General features: G+C 39.4%; 1 long non-coding RNA gene across 1 annotated transcript; it reads right to left on the reverse strand.

Annotated features, from left to right (window-relative positions):
• Window positions 1–5,851: 5,851 nt before the first annotated feature.
• LOC135153294 (uncharacterized) lies at window positions 5,852–13,521 on the reverse strand. Its single transcript, XR_010292749.1, has 3 exons — window positions 13,460–13,521; window positions 6,899–7,195; window positions 5,852–5,919 (listed from the first exon to the last, which is right to left on the reverse strand). It is a non-coding gene; the product is annotated as an uncharacterized LOC135153294 (long non-coding RNA).
• Window positions 13,522–22,117: the final 8,596 nt, after the last annotated feature.

Raw genomic sequence — 22,117 nt, forward strand, 5'->3', positions numbered from 1 at the left:
TGTACGAGTAAAAATATTGTCTTGAATATGATTTCTAAATAAATACATCACATATTGATCATGGAGGTAATAAATGCTGCACTTTGAAATTCAAAATGGCTGCCATAGGTCCTTGAAGTATTACGTACATTGTAATTTGAGACATATAATTTTGAAAGAATTTGGCTTTGCTTGACTATAAGTATTGCATATAATTGTGATCTAAGAGTGAAATATTGTCTTAAACCATGGTTCCTAACGAGGGATATCATATCTGTTGCATTTAAGGTGACAAATGCTGCATTCTGAAATTGGAAATGGCCGCCATGATAGGCCCTTATACTGTATTATGTACAATTTGAATGAGGACAGATAATTTTCACAAAAGGGCATATGGCGGCCATTTTGAATTTTGAAATAAATTTTATATAATATGATATATTTCGTTAGTAATCATGTTTTCAGACAATATTTTACTCATACACCACCATTTAGTCAAGCAAAGCGAAAATCTGTTAAAATCACTTGTCCCTATTCACATTGTACATAATAATGTTAGGGCCTGTAGCGGTCATTTTGACTTTCAAAATCCAGTATTTTCACCTACCTGGCAAGAGAACTGTTATATATTTCACTCATAGATCAGAATTACGTGCATTTATGGTGCTCACTCCTGTAAAATTTGATTTCCCAGTTCGCATTGTACATAATACAATATATGTCTATGGCGGCCATTTTGAAAATCAAAATAAAGTGTCATAACACAAATTTTAAACCTGAATGATATATTTCGTTAAAATTATGTTTTTTTAGACAGTATCCCATTTATTTATCACAAATAAATGCATTTCAGTGCTCACTCTTGTGATTTCATTGGTCCTCTTTCCCATTGTACATAATACTTTAAGGGCCTTTGGCGGCCATTTTTAACATCAAAATACAACATTTATCACATACATGACATATTAAACAATATATTTTGTGAACGATTATGTTTTTAGTCAGTATTCCACTCGTTTATCTTAATAATATGCATTTTAGTGCTCACTCTTGTGATTTGTTTTTGCCCCATTTGCTATAGTACATAATACTTTTTGGGCCAGTCATGCCAGTGGCGGCTATTTTGAATATAAAATACAACAATTTTCCCATACATGACATGATAAATGATATATCTTGTTAGCATTGATGATTTTCATACATTACTTCGTCCATAGATCACATTTACTTGCAGTTTAGGGATCATTTTTGTGAAAAATAGTTTTCCCTATTCATTTTGTACATAATAGGGTATATGGCGGCCATTTCGAATATCAAGAAAATAAATATTTTTTTCAAAATCGTTTTTTTCAGAGAGTATTTCACTTCTGCAACACAATTACATACATTTTGTAGCCAGTCTGCTGGCAATTTTAAGATTTTCATGGGTAATTTGAATATTTTGGCGGCCATATTGGATTTTGCCAATTTTGCGGAAAATGCTCAAGGTTACACGAGTAGCATCATTCAGATTCGTAATCAGCACCCTCGAATTGACAAGAAACCATGAAAAAAATATTGTATATATATATATATGAAAATACAAGGTTATGCCTCTTCTATCCTGGACTATATCTGTAACAGTCTTTGGGACAGCCTATCTTTTGCAGGAGGGTAAATAGTCCACTCCTGCTAACCAGGCTTTTGTCAGGTCTAAAAGTCCAATGATATAAAGGAAGGTAATCAAGAAATTAATATACACCCTATTTCTACCGTATTTAGATTTGTTATAGAAAGTTGTTGATTTTAATATTTGTTTAAAATACAACAATGGATTGTATGTAACTGGTCAAATTGGCCTCAAGTAGAAGCCACTGAACTCAGACACGCTAGGAGCACTGTGACAGCAAAGCTCATTTAGTCAGATTTTACATAAAAGTCCATCTCGGGGAACTCATTGGACACTTTCATTTCTGAAAAATGTAGAGAAAACCCTTTATAATAAAATATACTTTGAAGTCTCTTCAGTACAAAAGCATGGATGGACATAAAAACATTGATTAGAATATCAGAATTTGATCATAACCCAAACCTTAAGAGGTTTCATTCTAAGGTGAGTGGTTATATAATGACGAAATCTGGCCACCATCAGTGACCATCTTACATCTTACATCTGACTTGACCTCGACCTTAAAATGAAAAAAAAAAGAATTATTCTGACTGAAATCCCCCTAGAGGAGCTCCTACATAATAAGTATTGGGAAGTACATTTTTCAAGATGGCGTTTGGCGGCCATCTTTTTTTTATTATTTGATTTAAAGAAGATTTTAAATTGCAAAATGAATAACAAAAATGGAATCAACATAACATAACAAAGGTATTAATCATTATTTTGGAGCAAAGGATTCAAATGTTAATTTTTCAAGATGGTGTCATCTGGTGGCCCTCTTGAATTTTTCCTGAAGATTACCTTATTTTGCAAAATAGATAACAAAAAATTGGTTCTACACACCCAAAAACCCCTAAAAAAGATATTAGGTCTACTCATCATTCAGGGGCAAAGGGTTCAAATTTAATTGTTCAAGATAGTTTCCCGGTGGCAACTTCCATAGACGAGTGGATACCATGCGTGGCCATGGGGTTTCGAAAAGCACCCCTTAACAATTTAGTATTGGCGTGTGAAACCCTACCCTTGACAAGTCTTGGGAACAAAACGGTACCCTTGACAAGTATTCCCTGAATTGAACCCCTAAACAAGAACAACGATATCTTAATTGTTATGTCACGGACGTCGGCTTAACCTTTACTTTCATTGGGCTTAGTACCACCCCACACACCTCGCTCAAATTGGACCCTAAACACGTAATAGTGGGTCAAAAAGTACATCCTTTACAAAGTATTTTATAGTCTTTTTATACCCCTCGCAAATTGGACCGTAAACACATAGTTTTCCTAGCGAAATATGCAAATTTTTTCAATTTTTTTAGTGTTTTTGACACCCTTATTACGTTACGTACGTAACGTGCCCTATCTTGAAAAGGAGATCCCTTTTACGTGTTTTTTTGGGTCACGCATGGTATCCATTCGTCAATGGAAGTGCCCCCCCCCCCGGATAGTTTATGGTGGGACAATTCATAAAACGGATATACAGTGCGTATCAAAAAAAGTTTACACTCCTGTAAAATTATACATTGGTAATATCCTGGTGATTTTTCCACATTTTAACATTGGTTCAGATCCATTTAATAGGCAAATGACGATATAACTGTCGAAAAATATTTCCGCTTGAGTGACCACCACTTACTTTTTGAAAAGTTAGTGAAAAATTATTTGCGCAGAACTTTCAAATAGTTATGCGAATAAAGGTAGACCTTAATCATGAAGAACACGTGGAAATTAGCTGGTTAAAATTGATTTGATGATATCTTTTACCTTTTTAACTTGTTTCTTGGCTCAAAACACTCAAAAAACAAGAATGCATTGTGCCCACCCCGCTCCCCCACACACCGAGGCCATCGTGACGATATTTGCTTGACACTGAGCTGTGATTTACATGAAATGGCTTAGGTTTGATATTCATTTTGTTAATCATTGTGAAGCTTGGGAAAAGAAACAAATATTAAATGAAAAATAAAATGTAAACCCATTTTAAATGATAAAAACGTAGTGAAAAAATGCTGGAGATGTCTGATATAAACTTTTGTTCATATTCAGTTATGTCCTCAAATCCAGCTGGCACAAAAAGGGTAAAGGTTGTGCTTACTAAGTGTTGAAATTTCAATTTGGGTGGCAAAATTGTTTAAAAATTCTTGAATGTATCCGTTTTATTTTAATTGACTAAAAGTGCAATGGAAATGTACGAGAAATGTTTCGCAGGGTAAGTTTGATTTCGCCCTTTCCCCTTGACACAGCATGAAAACGAACATTTCTGCGCAAACAGATTTCTGCGAGCTTTACGAAAATGGACAGTGCTCACTCAAGTGTAACGTTCTGTTAAAACTTTTACTTTCATTGGATAGATGAGACCCAAACCCAAGAATAAATGTGAAAATATTACCAACATGTTGTATGTTATTTAATTCCCAGGGCTTTTTCAAAGTGTAAACTTTTTTTGATACGCACTGTAGAGCGTGCCTATCACGTCTACGCCCGACCATTAACAACATGTAGAGAACCTGTAGAAAAGGCATACAGACTTGCAAAGAATCTTGCGTTTGCACTACGTCTGCTCTGTGTCTGATTTGCGATGAATATGCGAATTTATAACAAACACTTCAAATCAACCCCAAATAAAATCAGACAAATAAAGCACTGGGAATTTCATCAAAATCGAACAAGGAATACCAAAGTAATGAAATGTCAAAGTTTTGCATTATTTTGGTAAAGGTAAAACAGCTCTGTGTATGGCCTCGTCAATATATACGGAGCCTTTAAAGTGCCATCGACTGGACGACTTGGCGAGATACTTTATCTTGCCATGTCGACATAATATCCTCATTATGTCGACATGGAGAGATACGTAATCTCGCCAAGTCGACTTATAAAAGGTTCTTGTCGACATGGCGAGATACGTTATCTTGCCAAGTTGACTTATAAAAAGAGGAACAGCTAGGTAAAAGAAGAAAATCAAAGAAAGAACAGAAATAAAGACAGAAAACAGATCCAGGTGACTGGAAGGGTCTTGCCCCCCACCCAAAAAAAGAGGGAGAGAGAGGGAAAAGTAGATTTTTAAAAAAATAGCCAGGTGGATGGAAGGGCCTTGCCTCCACCACCCCCCCCCCCCCAAAAAAAGAGAAAGAACAGAACGGGGGGGTCAGAGGGTTCTTGCTCCACCACCCCCCCCCCCAAAAAAAAAGGGAGAGAGAGAAGAAGAAGAAGAAAATTAAAGAAAAAGGGGAGAGAACAGAAATGAAGATAAAAAACAGATCCAGGTGGCTAGAAGGGCCTTCCCGAAAATATAAATAAAAGAGTAGAGAGACAGACAGAAAAGGAGAAGGAAAACGGTATAAAAAGGGGATATAGAGAGGGGAAGAAGCATATTTTTAAAAGGGGGGGAGAAGAAAGAACAGAATTAAAGATCGAGAGAAACGGATACAGGGGGCCATGTTTTCTCACAAAAGAGAGAGTGAGAAAAGAAGAGGAGGCAGAAGAAGAACATTAAAGAAGAGGGGGACATAGGGGAAAAATAGAAATAAAGATAAGAAAAAACAAATCCAGGTTTTTCTGAAGGGCCTTGCCCCCCCCCCCCAACAAAATATATACATAATAATTAAAAGGCAGACAAGGAGAAGAGAAAAGTTGAAAGGGGGAGATTGAGAGGGAAAATAATAAAATGGGGAGAGCAGAGAAAAAATAACAGAATAAAAGATAGTGAAATGGGGGAGGTGTGATGCCCCTCCTGCCACCTGGATGTTGTTCTTTCATCTCATCTAATAAAATACATATTCCAAAACACAGAAGAAATATGTTTCAACATAATCGGGCCTATCCAGTATACAGGACATAAAATAAGGATCGATCTTCCCGATTATATAACAAAATCTTTGTCAGTAACTAGCTTTAAAGAAATGGTCCGGGCTGATGATATTTATATTTAAATAAATAGAGTAAAATTCACAAAGCAAAATAAAAAAAAATCATCAAATCCGATAACAAATAACGAAGTTATTGAATTTTAAAGTTTATCAATATTTTGTGAAAAAAGATTTAAGACTTTTGCCCGTTTGTCTCACAAACAGTAGGCCTATTACCTTTGTCTTCGTCTTTATAAAAGCATTTAAACAAAAGGCCTGTAGGTAAAGGCGTTTCAAAGTTTAAAGACTGATTAAAAAATATCTTACATGCAAAGTTCTTGTGCTCCTTCCTTATTAATATTATCACGATTGATAAATGTGGCAGAATGTTGTTCAAGATGTAAGACAAGAATCCCTTCATTTTCTGTTCGTCCACCGATTAATTCAACTACATGGGACAATAAGGAAGGCAATATTAGTCTCATGAAATAGGAAATAGTTAATAAAAGTTACATTTGACGTCCCTCCCTGTATATTAAAAGAAAATCGTATTCCTTAAAGAAAAAAAATAATAATAAAAGAATACAATATTTATTGCAAATGAGTGATCACCTGGCAGTATAAAGATTTTCGCTCTCTCTTCACTTTCCAAGGAATGCATGGCTCTCAGAGTTTTGAAAGAGCATTGCTGCACAACCTAAAGAATATCTACCGAGATTCACAAAACACAGTACTACATATTTTCTCTGATTTGATTCATGTTAGATGAATTATGTGCTAAATGAATAGGATCCTAATAGGCCTACTCCTATCAAAAATTATCGTTAGAGGGTCCTAGCTCCCGAATGACTTAACTGCAGTCAAGTGATTTTCGTCAGTCTTGTACAAACGGTTAGTACCATTTTGTGACATCACAATTAGAGTCAAATTAGATGCCCATTCACAACACTTACCCGAGCGACTTTTATTTACTAAAATTGTATATTTTTTTTCTGAAAGACATTGATGTGATTTATCATGTTTGGGATATCACACAGAGCGAAACATTAAATCAACTTCGGGCCAAAATGTATCAAATCTGAAAACAATTGATAATAGCCAATTATATATGCGCAACTGGATTACTCCATGAAGTTAATCTGAGAAGTAGTGAGTCCCGATTTATCCCATACATCTATAACCGTTTAAGGGCATGATCGTTCATACACTGTAGGACCTATATATAACCTAGTAATCATTTAGAACGATGACATGCACTTTAGTGCAATATATGAAATATATATCAAAATAGACTTAAAAGATTTTAATTTCAATCCTTTGAGACTGAAAAATAAATATCTTGAATTCAAATCAAATCCACTGTTCGACCAGTCACTATAACCACTTAGGATGTGAATATTGCAAGTTAGAATGTATCAATCACTCACCATGTGCACATTCGACACTCGCATGAAATAGGTCTAATGTGTGCTGGGTTGGCTCGTAGCTCGAGATGTCACATTCAAAGATCGTCGTCTCCTTTCCAGTGCAAGACACCATCATGCCCGTATGTACAACAAGTGTTTGAGGCTCTACATCTATTTCATCAGAGTGGCTGACTACCTCGTAGCCGGCCGACCGACAAAGAACCAGCGCGTCGGAGAATCCCCACTTTCCTTCCTCACTCAAAATATATCGCCAATCGCCGTCGTAGAATGCTTGAGGGTGTCCAGTGGCAAGTCTTACTGCACGGGAGGGTGAACAGAATTGAGGATGATCAGATAAGCCTCCTTTTTCGTTTCGTCACACTTCCCCACGGTCCAATCACAGAATCTAAGTCTATCATGCTTAGATTATTAGACCATTTATGAACAAAACTAACAATTGATTAAAAAAAAAATAATGAGTAGACGAAGAGGATCAATCGTATATTTGACTAAATGAGACCATAATAAGTGGGTATTAGACAGTGGCGTACCTAGAATTTTGCAAAGGGGGGGGGGCAAATTCGTCCGCCAAAAAATTTGACAAGCAAAAAAAAAAAAAAGGTCTTCAACCGCAAGTAAAGGACATTTTAAATTTACAAGCAAAAACAAAAAAAGTCTTAAAGTTCAGAGGGGGCCACTTGTGGCTCGTCAGGGATCAGTTTTGACTCGGCAGGGGGGCAGGGATACGTCCTTTGCATGAGTTGTGACTCGTCAGGGGGGGCAGTCTGCCCCCCCCCCCTTAGGTACGCTAGTGGTATTAGACCAAGTAGTCCTTGAGGTATATTGGGAAAGGTAAATTCCTAATTCATCTTCTGCCAACTCGTCCACTCACCATCACCACATGTTCTACTTTCATTTAGTCTTATGCCATTCTTTCCATCAACAGTTCGTCCATATAACAACAAATTGGTCAATATTAACCATTTGGTCCAATTATCACTACATCCAGTAGCGGACCGTGACCCGGAGGAGACAAAGCATTGGAGGGGCACTGTATTGTTTGTGAACAATGCTGTGCCCCCCCCCCCCAATGCTTTGTCTCCTCCGGGTCACGGTCCGCCACTGACTACATCTAATCACCATTTCGTCTACGACCATTTTGTCTCATAACCAGTTGGTCTAGCATCCATTTCATTTTCATTCATTTTGCACAATTTAACACTTGGTCCAATTAGACCAAATGGTAAATGGACTAAATGGCTATTGGACCAACTGGTTATTGGACCAACTGGTTATTAGGCGAATTGACCAAGCCAGTTCGTAGTTCCACTCTGCACATGATCAGAAGATTCTGCGCATGATCAGAGGAAGGTAATTTGTACTAAAGTTACATGGTGGTTTAAAATTTAGTGAGATAAGCACCAACTTTGATGTCCTGATTATTCATATATTCTTTGAATTGTGTTTTTCATTTACGTCCACAAAAAAAACAATGTGTCCACGAACGACTGGTATTTCACAGTTTGCCAAGTACATTGTGCAACATGCTATAATATGCATTCAAAGTAGAAATGTAACAAATACCTTCATATATACAGTGCCCAATGGTGTGCTATTCTAGTTAAACGCAAGCCCAAAAATCAATCGCAAGTCCCAAATGCGCGCTGTTGATTGGTTGAAAATGAAGTTGCGCATGATTTTTAGAGTTGCAATCGATTGCAACTCTTTCTGCAACGGGCCCCTGACCCCACAGAAACGTTGTTAACGCTAACAATGCGTTAACAGAGGCCCTGTTACAACCGGTAATGCGGCGGTAATGTGGCAGTGATGCCTTATGTTACAACAATGCATTACTTACACATTGAAATGAAAGTTTTGACTTTACAATCCGAAAGATGTGACTGGCTTATACTGTTAGAGCTCTGTTAGGCTAACAACGTTTTTGTGCGGCCGGCACTGGTCTATTCAATTTCTTCATCCTGCTCTGTAAGGCATCCTTACGTAATATCTTGCTTTGAAATCTGCCTATCACAATGAAAGAAATGAAAAGTCATTTGACCAAAATTGTCCATGAAGTAACTATGAACTGGTCTATTGACTAAATGTGGTGAGTGGACGACCTGATGGTAGACCAAATGATAGTAGACGAGTTGGCAATCGGACGAATTGGCATTAGACGAATTGGAAATAAACCCTGAGAAATATACCAATTGCCTGTATACCAAATGAATATAATAAAAGAGCAGTTTGTCAGGGACCTTTTTTTCTTCGAAATTTCCAAACTTAGAGGTCCATGAATATAATATAGTTGAAAGAGTAACATGGGCGACTTTTTGTGTCAACATTGATTGTACGTTGTTCGCTATTGCTAGCTAAAACTATATTGTTCACTACATCTAAATTAGTTTAGTGGTCAAGCCCGCTTGAATCCAACTAAGTGGCGCCTTTAAACCACATCCAGAGGTGAATAATTATGTCAAAAATAGATTTTAAAAAATGTTCTAAAGAAAACCTATATATCTTTTCTAGTTCTCTTTCCTGCTCCCAATTGAATGTTGTCATTCTAATAAAAATTATTATGAACTGATTTTTTTATTATTATTATGGGGGATTCATCCATGTCTTTTCTGTGACATTTTTGCCTTATCTTTACCTTCCCCCCCCCCTGCGCTTGTTCTTATATTTCTGATGACACCGATACTATTCAAACATAGCAATCAAGAGAGGGGAAGGTGGGGAAGAAACCTGCACTTGCACTTTCACTTTCACTTTCATCAACGTTATTAATCTTCTCTCAATCAAATTTCTCTTCTCTATCAACTTTTGATATATTCCTATTATTTTGTGCAATAAAAGATAGTCTCTTTTATTGCACTATACAGTCTGGTTTTCTATCCCCTTTCCTTTCGAGGCCTCCATCACTTTCAAGCTCCAAGCTTAAGATGGAGGTCTCCCACATTTCTATATATATGTTCAGTAATTAAAGAAAATGTATATATAGATATAATTTCACAGTACAGTTGATATTTTATAATGATTTACGTGCATTATTAATTATGTTTAAAAAAATATTTGCCTATTATGTAATATTGAAAAAAAATGTTATACTTGTATATTCTTTGTTTTTTTTTGTTTTGAAATGTGGAAATAAAATAAATCAAATCAAATCAAATCAAAAAAAAAAAAAAGGGAGGATACAAAATCGAGTGGTCCTTTGACAGATTCATGTGCTGTGTTGTTACGTATTTTGAATCATCAAAACTATCTGTAGCAAAACTTTTATATGAATACTTCATATGTAAACTTCTTCTGGGGGTTCTTTTATTCGCAGTTTTCTGATGAAAATTAACTGAAATCTTTGAAGCCTGGAACAATCTTAACGAGCTGCGCTTTGCCGCTTAATCAAACAATAACATACTGCGATACCAAATGATTTTATTGAAAAGAGGAGAAATGAAGGCAAGCAATCTGTCTTTATCCTGTTCCTTACCATTAAAAAACATCAGTTTGTATAATGAATGTTTAAAAGAGTAAAGTTTGCAAAATACATTGTTTTACTAGGTATATTCATTGAAAGAATCATTATCATATGCATTCATAGAGTAGGCCTACCATTTATCTGGAAATAAACTTTTTTTCGAGGCGCACTACTGTTATTACCCCGGCTTCAACTCGACCTGCCATTTCTTAAGTGTTCTATGAATTCAAGGAATGAGTCCTGCTAGGTACCCATTCACCTCACCTGAGTTGAGTGCAGCACAATATGAGTATATTTCTTGCTGATGAAAAAAACGCCATGTTTGGGATTCGGAACCACAATTGAAAAAGACTCTGATTGAATTCTGAGTCAAACCCACTAAACCATGACGTCCCTATACACTGAATTTTGCGCCAGAAACACGGAAATGTTCGAGGAGTTGAGGACTCTAACTGTTTTTGCAATGGACCGAATGCTTAAAAATATCAATTGCTTGCAAGCTTTTTGTCACTCCCACACCTGCGTATGTCGACGTATCGCAGGTATATATGGCTGGTGGTTTTCTCCTTTAATCCAATTTCTTAATATAAAGCATTGCATTCTTGGTACAAAGATCAAATGCATTAACAAAACTTAATACCTATTATTAGAATTCTTTATAATTATGAAGAATCATTCTTTTTTAAACAAAATACCATTCTTAATATCATGAACAGCATGCCATAACCAGGTGGGTGTTTCATAAAGCTGTTCGTAAAGTTACGCACAACTTTACGCACGACTAGAACATGTTCTTAGGTCATAAATCAATTATATAGGGATATCACATAGCACAAGAAAGGATCACCAGTCGTGCGTAAAGTCATTCGTATCTTACGAACAGCTTTATGAAACACCCACCTGAGTATATGTCGGCATACACAGGCTAATACACTCGGGTGTGACTGCTCCTTAGTATAAAAGCAAACGCAATTGCTACTGCAAAAAGTACATGACCCCCCCCCCCCTCTCCCTAAAAAGTAATTGCATGGATATCAAGTGCTTGCTCGAAAAGATATGAATAAACGTGCATTTGCTTGTGAGTTTTAAGCCAAATTTTAACGAGCCCTGAGCATTTGCTTAATCTTGAGTGTTGCATTATTTTAAAAACCAAAGATATCGGAAGAGGAAACAAAATCGACTTTTCCACACACTTTTTCCTCCCTGATCATAAAGGGTTACAAAAGGACAATTCGACTCGACTGGAGTGCAGATCGAGCCTATGCTTTAATTTCAGCTTGTGTAAAGTGAAGCGTCTTTGATTTTGTTTGCACACAATGATGCATTAGTTTCAGGTGTACGTACAGGCATATGATTATAGTGATCACCATAAGCTAGCATAAGGATCAGCTGACATACGAGTCAGAGCAGAGGTACGTGTTAAGTCCATGGTTACAACACTGAGGAGTTTTCGCTCAGTGACGTACGGGGATTCAAGAATAGAGTGTGTATAAAATGCCCGTCAAATGACAACTAAAGTCTCTGTCGAAAATAATAATAAATAAAATAATATAGGATTTGTATAGAGCAAGTATCCACCTTGTGAGGTGCTCAAGGCACTCCTACATCACACCGGCTATAAGCTATAGTCTACCGATTCCGGTGCACACAGCTTTTTTGAAGAATTACTTCCTGCCGGTATACCCATTTACCTCACCTGGGTTGAGTGCAGCATAATGTGGGTAAATTTCTTGCCGAATGAAAACACGCCATGGCTTGGAATCGAGCCCACGTCCTTCAGATTGAAAGACGAGAGTCTTAACCACTGGTCCATGACGCCCCCACAAAATTGGTGAACCGGAACAGCAGTTTCGTCATAATTTTATAGTAGTTTCAGAGTCTTGATTTCAGTTTAAATCAAGGATTGAACTGCTGCTTTGATTCACCTATTTATCCAATTTTCGACCTCTTTGCTGTTCTTTGTCATGACGGGCATTTTACAGTAAGGCGTACTCTGTTCTTTAATCGTCCGTACGCAGTGGAGTACCTGGCATATTTCGTCAGGGGGGCAAGCGACAAGGATGAGCAAGGTGGGGGGGGGGGGGTAGTAGGCATGGACGTATAGGCACAATTTTTTCAAGGGGGGGCTGATAATCATTGCCCATATATCAACTTCACAATTTTTAATTTTCGAGCGAGCAAAGCGAGCGAACATTATTTTTGCCTTTTTTACATGAAGTGAAACGTGCAGAAATTATACATTCGGTCATAAAATTACCAATACACGAGGATATTTGGGCACCTCGCAGTTCTCGTTGCCCTGCATTTTGCAGCCCACCCCCCCCCCCCATTCACGTTGGATGTGTAGGTCTGAAAGTGGCACTGAAGGTGGGAAAGGTTACCCATGGGGTGCCCAATAAAACAGTTGGGATCTTGCTACTACTGATATTTGCTATCGGGCGATTGCACTTTATTGTCGAAATTAATAATTTTTTGTATATCATTCCAAAAATGAAATGTATTGGATCGTGATCGATATATTTCTAATCAAGTGGTAATTGCAATGTTTATATTAAAGTACTTATTTTATTCTTCTTTGAAGGTGTTTACATTATGTTCCCAATTCTGCTCATTTGGAGACGTTATAAAAGTGGTATTTGACATTGAAATCAGTTGTATTCATGTATTGATTTGCATTTGTTTTATGTCCATATACACAGTTAAAACAAACATAAATGCATCCATTCACTCATAAAAAATAAATATGAACGTGCAAATGCGGCGACAGTAACATGATATATCACTAGATATGGGGAAAATCATTCACTCACTGGCAGGATCTGTCAGAAGGTTGAGGGAATTGAAATAAAAAATAATGATTTTGGTCAAATTGTCAGGGTTTTGATTGTCTGATTTCTCTTTATCTGTTAAAATCATTTCATTTTCAGCCTGGAGTATCCCTTTAAATGGAAACTGTTATATGCAAACCGATTCGAGCACAGGCTAACAAAATGCTAGAAAAAGCATGCAATAATTGTCACTTTTTGTGCATAAGACCCATATTTATGTGGAATCATTAAGTCTTTAGAATATTAAAGGGAATAAAGAATAATCAAAGTCTTTACTTCTTTTACAAGTGACTCCGGCGTGCTCGTATTCACTGCAATCTGTGGTCCATTTTTCCGATTTGTGACAGAAAGCGAAGTACCTCTCGTCCCCGGTACAAGCGACCTCATCGTAAATTATTTCCCCCGAACTGGAGCCGAAGTGGGAGTATTTCCAGGCGACGTCAGCACCGGGGAAACCAAGGCTACGGCACACGACGTTGGCATCTCGAATATCCCACGAGTCATCGCATATGGCGCCATATTTGGGGTGCTCCAAACCTGTATCCATTATTTCGACCGTTCCTTCGAACATCTCCTCACCACCGATGAGACGGAGACTGAGAGTCAGGTCGTCCACGAAGTCATCTGGAAACGAAGGAAAATTAGAAATATGAAACACAAATTACACAAGTATGCCCTGTACAACTTATAGCAAGTTTTTTTAGGCCCGATTTCATGATTCGTGGACAAACCTCCACTCCACCGAAGACATATGCGGTGGAGAAACAAATTTTAAAGGGGGGGGGACAAAAAAAAGAAGGGGAAAGAGAGGAGGAAAAAGAAAATGGAAAATATGAGGAAGACGACAAGTGAATAAAATAAGGCCAGAAGACTTTGAAAAAATATATTTTTAATCTTTTAATGTCATTATAGTGTGGGTGCGTCGTGGTCTAGTGGTTCTGACTCTCGCCTTTGAAACAGAGGGTCGTGGGTTCGAATCCCAGCCATGGCTTGTTTTCCTTCAGCAAGAAATTTATCCACACTGTGCTGCACTCGACCCAAGTGAGGTGAATGGGTACCCAGCAGGAGTAATTCCTTGCATGCACTGAGCGCCGGTGATGGTAGCTCGAGCTAAAGCCGGGGTAATAATAGCAGCGCTTTGTATCCAGCTATTATTATTATTATATAAAATTTTCGCTCGCATTTCCTGTTCGATGAAATACGTATCTTGCTCTATAGGCTGATATGAAGCTAAAAATATCAAAACACATTTCAGCTCGGACATCGAGCTTTCATTATTTTCAGCTCGCACTTCGTGCTCGCATTATTGATTTCCTGATAAAATATGTGGAGCGCCTCTGACAGTCTCGTCTGTATTACGCGATTCGATATAGCAGCAGTGCGGATTTTTAAAACAGCTATTGAATAATTATTCACTAAAGAAAATATTCATATGATAATAAAATACTATGTCCATTGACCCAAAATGACCTTTGATCATGATCATGTGATCTAAGATGTGTGCAAACAATCATTAATACTTGATTACCCTTATATAGATCCATAAACTTTCTAAGTTATGATGCCGATTCATCAAATACCCCCAACATGACCAAAGGTCATTGACCCTAAATGATCTTTGACCTTGTTCATGTGACCCGGGGACTGTTTCATCAACATTTTTGTCTGACAAGTTGTCAGATCTGACATCTTTCCTTGATTCTGATTCGCTGAGAGGCACTGTTACTGTAGTAACTGTCGAATAAAAATGGACTTGTCGGATAAAACGTCCGACAAGTCCTTTCATGAAACGCTCCCCTGAAACTCGGGCAGGAAACTTCATTACCCTTAAGTCCGAGTTTCATGAACTAGGTCCATATACTTTCTAAATTATGATGCCATTTCAAAAACTTAACCTTAGGTTAAGATTTGATGTTGACGCCGCCGCCGTCGGAAAAGCGGCGCCTATAGTATCGCTCTGCTATGCAGGCGAGACAAAAATTGTATTTAGACTGCCCATATTCTGTCTAACTTTAAAACACGCACACGCATATTTATTGAGATACGCCGCTCGTTCTTTATTTAAAACGTGCTTAAAGTATACAGTTTCAGATAAAAATATCAACACTTTTCTGCTCGCGCTTCGCGCTCACATTATTAATGTAGGAAGATACCAAATTTCCCATCCTTCTCATGATTTACAAAACATAAATAGCAGGGGCGGATCCAAGGGGGGTCGAGCCGGCCCCGGCCCCCCTATTTTATGGCAACCAAAAAATGTCCTTTTAACTTGAGAGAAACGCTGAAAAACAGAAAGAAAAGTACGAAGGAGGTATTATACCCATGTTTAATTTACGGACTCGTAACGGCCGGCCCGATCACCACAGGCCTACTCGCAGTGGCACTGCATTCTGTTGGTTCACATGTAGGCATACTACGCTTCCGCAACTGCGCGCGCAGGACATTCTCCTGCACTCCACCAACGGTCGATTAGCTCTGCATAGGAGGATTACCATATGCCCACAGGTAGGGCGTAAAACAATATTTAAAAAATGCATAATTATGTTCGGTTTTCAGGCCTCAATATCAATAGATTTCGAGCTCTCATTAATATTAGATTGATAAATAACTGAGGTAACAGTTTCATGAATTCCTAATAATGAAATTGTCCCTGTTTTCAAAATGGAATATCAATATCGACAATTTTCATCTCGCGTTTAGGAAGAGGAATAGGAAAATAGTCATTTTCATAATGATGACAAAAGGTTCTTAAAATTTCCCCGGGTGCTTGGTCTAAATAATAATTTAAAAGATTCGGCTCGCGCTTCGCGCTCGCACCATTTGTGAAGTACGATCCATATCCACAATTTTCCTACGATGCTTGAAATAGTGCTTAAATTGACCCTCTTCAGATCGCCATCATTTTTTTCCAAAAAGAACACAATAGATACACAGCTTGTTCTTTATTCAAAACGTGCTTGAATTATCCAGTTTCATTGCCCAGAATGTTCAATTTTCAGGACAAAATGCATGAAATTTCCAAAAAATTTAACTCGCACTTCGCACTCGTACGATTTGAATAGGGCTTATGAGATTATTACACATTTACGTTGTTTTAAGAATAAAGCAAAGAAGTGACTTTTAGGATTAGCCCTTCAAAGAAACAAACAAAAATCGACTTTGAGCGGCCGATCGGGGAAAATATGGGTGGAAAAAAAATCGCCCCCTCCATTTGCGGAAGCTGGATCTGCCCCAGGAAGAAAGCTATTTAAGGTCATAAAAAGACAAGACGGGTCGATTCACCGTACCAGAAGCAGAGACAACCACGAGAAGGTGGGGTTTGGGGAGGATGAATCCCCCAGTTTCTCGAGGGGGAGGGTAGGGACGGTGATGTACGATCAAGAAACGAATATGTGTCAAATTGTCAACCATGACCAAGATGACATGGCCAGGCATAGGGGGAAGGGGTGATGGGCACATGGGGAGGGGATAGAGTGGTCGGTACTAAGGTAGAGCTGGAGAGAACGAATTGAGGAAATAATAGTGATATTATTTAGACGTTATAGTGACTTAAATCCCATTTACACAAGATGAAGTTTTCGCTACGCGTTCTTGAAAATCAGAAAACCTCGGACATGGCACCAACTTCGTTTGATTTTCTCGAAAGATTCGAAATTTTCACGTGGGTGCTACGTTGAAATTTGTTATTGATTGCTATGCATAATATTCATATGAATCTTGAAAATCAACAAAAACTTAAATGAAAAAGTTTATGATACGTGTGTGGTGTTCCTACTAAGTTTATGATACGTGTGTGGTGTTCCTACTAAGTTTATCATGCGTGCAGAAGCGGTCCATGCTGCGTGAAAACGTTTCTCGCTACGTTCTGACTACATCCAACAGATTACGCGACTAGCTATACCTCGTCTATTTGCACGTAGCGCCAACTGATACCCCCTTAAGCCCTGGTCACAAGCCGCCGTACGGTTTCTTTGGCCGTACGTTTTTGGGGGGAGGCTACGGTCGCTGCGTTTTTCTGAAAACGTAGGGAAAAGTGGCGAACGCAGGGAGCAAGTGCATCGACGCACGTCACTCGTACGACTACGCAAGGTGTAAGTACGTAGTGCGTGCGCTGCCCGCGTGTCACGCCTTGCAGTGAGCGATTGCGTGCAATGTACGTCGCGCACGTGTGGAGTGAGTTGTACCTGCTTACAACGTACGATCTCCGTGCGTTCGACACATTTTGGAACGGAGGCCGTACTTACACGTGCTGCTCACGTACGCCGTCCTTACTTACGCGCAGGTTGCAACTGCATGCACTTGCGATGAACGTAAGCCCCCCCCCCCTATGTGGTGGGGTATATTTATAGAGATTGATCTTCTGACGTCCTTTAAAATGCCGCCTCTTCTACCACAGAGACTCCAAATACTTCTGATACTGCAAGAGCAGCTTCAAGTGGCAGGGCATGAGCAAGACGTGGCACCTTTATAAAAATCGATAACTTGGACGGCAAATATTACTTGACGTGTTATAAACAATTATTTCATTCGCTACTTCTAACTCCTTAATTTTGTAATAAAGAATATTGACAGTTTTGAAGCAATCCTTCTTGAATAGAAAAGGTCCATGTACTATTAGAAAGGTTTGGGCAAAACTAACTGCAATTATAATGCCAATTAAAACTTATATTCTCCATTATGGGGAGGGGGATTGCCTTTCCTTTTAGAAAAAAGGAGGAATTGTCTTTACGTGTGATTACACATATTGACTATATATCAATGGTGTAGATACTTTCAATGTTTCAGGAGTCGCCGCGCCTTGGAACCTGGCCTGAAACTCGCCATCACTCTTCGCTTTTTTGGCAACGGGAAGCAGGTCCCTTGCATATGACTTCCGGGTGGCACACAATAGTATATCCATGTTCGTATCGGAAGTTTGCACCGCCCTATACGAGGAATATAAGGAGATAGATGCGCACCAAGCCCTCTACCCAGGACGAGTGGATCGCTCTTATAAGTGGTTCTGCTCTGTGGTGCTCATGGCAATCGTGGATTCTAACTATTCCTTCTTGTCATGCTTGTGGTGCAATATTGGGGCCAACGGCTCCTCTTCAGATGCAGGCGTGTTCAACCAGTCCACGTTTTGGGGAGCATTCCGGGAGCACTTGAGGGAACCACCATTGGATTTCCACCACCGGATCCACTGCCAGGTGACGACCAGAATTTTCCTAATTTCCTAGCGGGTGACGACGCGTTTCCCCTTCGAAAGTGGCTGATGAAGCCATATTGTCGCCATGCCCTGATACACAAATAGAGGGTAATGAACTATCGGACCTCTCGGGCTCGTCGTGTCGTAGAGAACGGTTTCGGGATATTGGCTCATCGATGGCGATGTCTCTTGACTACCTTGCAGATGGAGCCTAACAACGGAATTTGCGTCCTGTTGGGTTGTATCATCCTTCACAATTTGCTTTGAAAGCACCGGCCCGGACAAACTGACGTGAATGTGGACCGTGAGGATGCGGATGGCAAGGTAATCCCCGGGGCCTGGAGGAATGATGTACAGATGACCGAACCCGACCAGATGGTCGGCCAACGGGCCGCGAGGGAAGGAAAACCCCTAAGGAACTACTTCGCGAACTATTACAGTTCCCCGTGCGGACGAATACCATGGCAGGATCTCGTTGTGTGAACGCAGGAACTCGTAATAAGCATTATTTCATTTCATAGAAATCTATGAAAAATCATTTTTTTTTTTATTCTTGTTTTTATTTTATTTGGCGGACTAATACAGTTTCCCACTGTCTTTGTTTGAACTCATGATACACGATTCGATTTCATTTTTTACATTCTACAACCTCTTCAAGCACTCATGATAATAAATTTTGGACATAGTTCATGAAATTCATGTATTATATAGTGTGTGAATAAATAAGAATAAGGTCATTATGTGGAACATGGTAATAGAATATGACTTTGTGTTTTCTTGTTTATATTTTAGCACAACGTGCGTTGTAAGTGCTGATCACATGCTTACTCCGCACGTGCACGTGAGTTCTTCACGTTCATTTGAATAATTAGATTGGGAAAGTGCCGAGTAAGCACGGGCCACGCAATTATCCGTGCGGCAACGCGCACTTGCTAAGTGCACCTTCGGTACAGGAAGTGGCCGCGGCGAATATCTAAAAAGTCTCACGGAGTCGGTGCGTTGTGCGTACTTTGGCAGTACCGAGGGCGTGCGTGCGCGCACGTGGGGCAAATCCGTAGCTCGAACGTAGCCTGCACGCAGCGAAAGTTCCTCCTGCACTAAAAGTTCTGCGTCGTGTCTGCGCACTGCCAAATCCGTACCGAGTCGGTACTCACCACGTGCGTGACGTACGAATTTCCCCATTTTTGCCCACGTTTTCGCACGTAGACTGCGCGCACGTGCAAGTACGACGGGATGTGACCACAGCTTAAACACCAACGCTACGTCCAGGCAGTTCTCGCTGCGTCAAATTGCCATATCGCAGTGATGACTGCTACAGCAAATTGAGATCGTAGCAAGAACTGTTGTTGACGTGGCATAGTCTGCATGATCTTCGCAGACTCATTTCCGCTGTGTGGACTTAGACAAAGTCCACGTATCGCCGGGAGCACCGTCTGAATAGTGCGTAGTAATCGAGCAGTAAGGACCTACTAACAACTCCATCGACGTAACATAGACATAGCGGACACCAAGGGGAAGATCTAGCTTTTTCCAAGGGAGGGGGGGGGGGGATGACCAGAAGGACCATCACCTGCGAGCCGCGAAGTGACGAACCGATTTTGAACTCACATTTAACCCCCCCCCCCCCCCTTCGTAGATCCGCCACTGGCGGGAACCGTTTCGACAGTAGTGGGAACTTGACAAGAAAATCAAATGAAGTTGGCGCTGCGTCTTGGGATTTCTTCTTAATTTCAACATCATGGGAACTTTATCTGGCGTATAGGACGTAGCGACAACTTAATGCGTGGCGGCCGCGCAATAGCCATAAGCAGAGTTGATGTCTATGCTCACTGTAAAAACGCCGGTGTTGGTTTAACACCAGACCGGAATCTATTTACCAGAGAAGTCTTGAAACAACACCAGTTTGGAATCAAACCGATGCTGTTTTAATACTAATTGGTGCTGTATAAACGCCTATCTGGTGTTAGACCAAAACCAAACTGGTGTTGTTTATCACTCCTCTGGTGTGGACAATAAACATTTCGAGTAGTTTTTGTAAGCATGAAAAAGATGTAAATCTCACTGAAGTATTAACGCGAGTGCAAATCGCGGGCTGACAATTCTGATATAGGCCTACTGACCGGAAAAGGAACCTCAAAGACTGCATTTATTGACTCATGAATGGGATACATATCTCACCAGTTGAAATATGCAAGCACGAAGCGCGAGCTAAAAATTTGTGATATTCTAACCTGAAAACTGGGTATTCTAAAATATTTTGTAACCAGGAACAAAATGAGTACCTTAATAAAGAATAATTGATAAGACCACGAAACACGACTCCAAAATGTGTGAAATTCTAACCTGAGAACTGGACATTTTAAGCATTTTTTTTACCGTGAACTGGCCGACGGAACTGGTCGACAGATACAAAACGTATTCATGAAGGACACAGCGGACGAGCAAAAATTCGGGGGTGATTCCATCCGTTTCATCCGCTCCAGAAATTGACAAAAAAATTTGCGAAAACATAACGGGAAAGAACGGACGTGGGTAGTATGTAACGCGGTTGTTAAATGGATGTTCATCGGAAACCTAGCGGATAAAAACGAATGGAAGTGGATGACAGCTCCAAGAGGCTACCAATGGTTTTGAATACTTAATTTATGAGATGCATACGCTTACATCCTTTCTATTTCCGTGCTATTACTATATACGTTCTATGTACCCTATCTTTCCTCCCTCTTTCCGTTGTTCAGCTGCAGTGGATGTGAGTATCGAGGATGCCCAGTGGCGTAACAGGGGTGGGCAGGGGGGCAAGCTGCCCCCCTGGCGGATTTCACCGGAAAAAAAAACGGGAAAAAGAAAAAAGGGAGGGAGAAAGAAAGGGGAAGGAAAGGGGAAAAGGAAAGGAGGAAAAGGAAAGGAGGAAAAGGAAAGGAGGAAAAGGAAAGAGAAAAGTGAAAAGAAAACGACGATTTTTTTTTTATGGAAAAGGAAGGAAAGCGGGAAAAGGTACGAAAGAAGAACCTTTGGGAAAGAAAAAATCATTCCGAAATAGGCCTATGTAATTTGCAATAGCATGATGGGAAATAAATTAAAAGATGACAAAATGGCAAACAATAGCGGGAAACGAAGGTAGAATGGAATTAGTCAAAAGCTAAATCGGAAAACAAAGAAAAGGGACCCGGAAAAGAGACAAGAATAAAAAATTAATAACACGACCGGGCTGCCGAGGATTGAAAATGAAGAGCGGGAAAAAAAGATGGACTGCATTCAACATTGTGCTATAAGCTTGCTAAATTTATGCAAATAAGCTACCGGGGCTTTGCCTCAGACCCCACGCAGTTGGGGCTCTTCATCTCTTCATCATCTGCGCAGATGAAATCACATTGGATAGATGCTCGATGGACAGAGCGTATGAAGCAAAATGTGATAAGTACACAACGGATGCATAGCATTTCCCAACGAATAGCAAATTTTTTTTTCCCGTTTTACATCCTCTTTGCATCCGTAAGTGCAGTGCGAAGCGCGAGCAAAAAATTATGTGATTTTCTAACCTAAAATATGTGTAACTTCAAAAAGGTATTTCATTTTGAAAAAGGACACATTCCGTTTAAAAAAAAAAGGCATTTTCCATTTTTAAAAAAGGACATTTTTTTACGGGGAATTTTTGGGTGGCAAGTGCCCCCAATTGCCTCCAAATTAATGGTGATTTATGGTAGGAAAAAATTGAGAAGGAAAAAGAAAAGAAAACAGGGGGTCTT

Source organism: Lytechinus pictus, chromosome 2 (genome assembly GCF_037042905.1).
Source record: "Lytechinus pictus isolate F3 Inbred chromosome 2, Lp3.0, whole genome shotgun sequence".
Classification (NCBI taxonomy): Eukaryota; Metazoa; Echinodermata; class Echinoidea; order Temnopleuroida; family Toxopneustidae; genus Lytechinus; species Lytechinus pictus.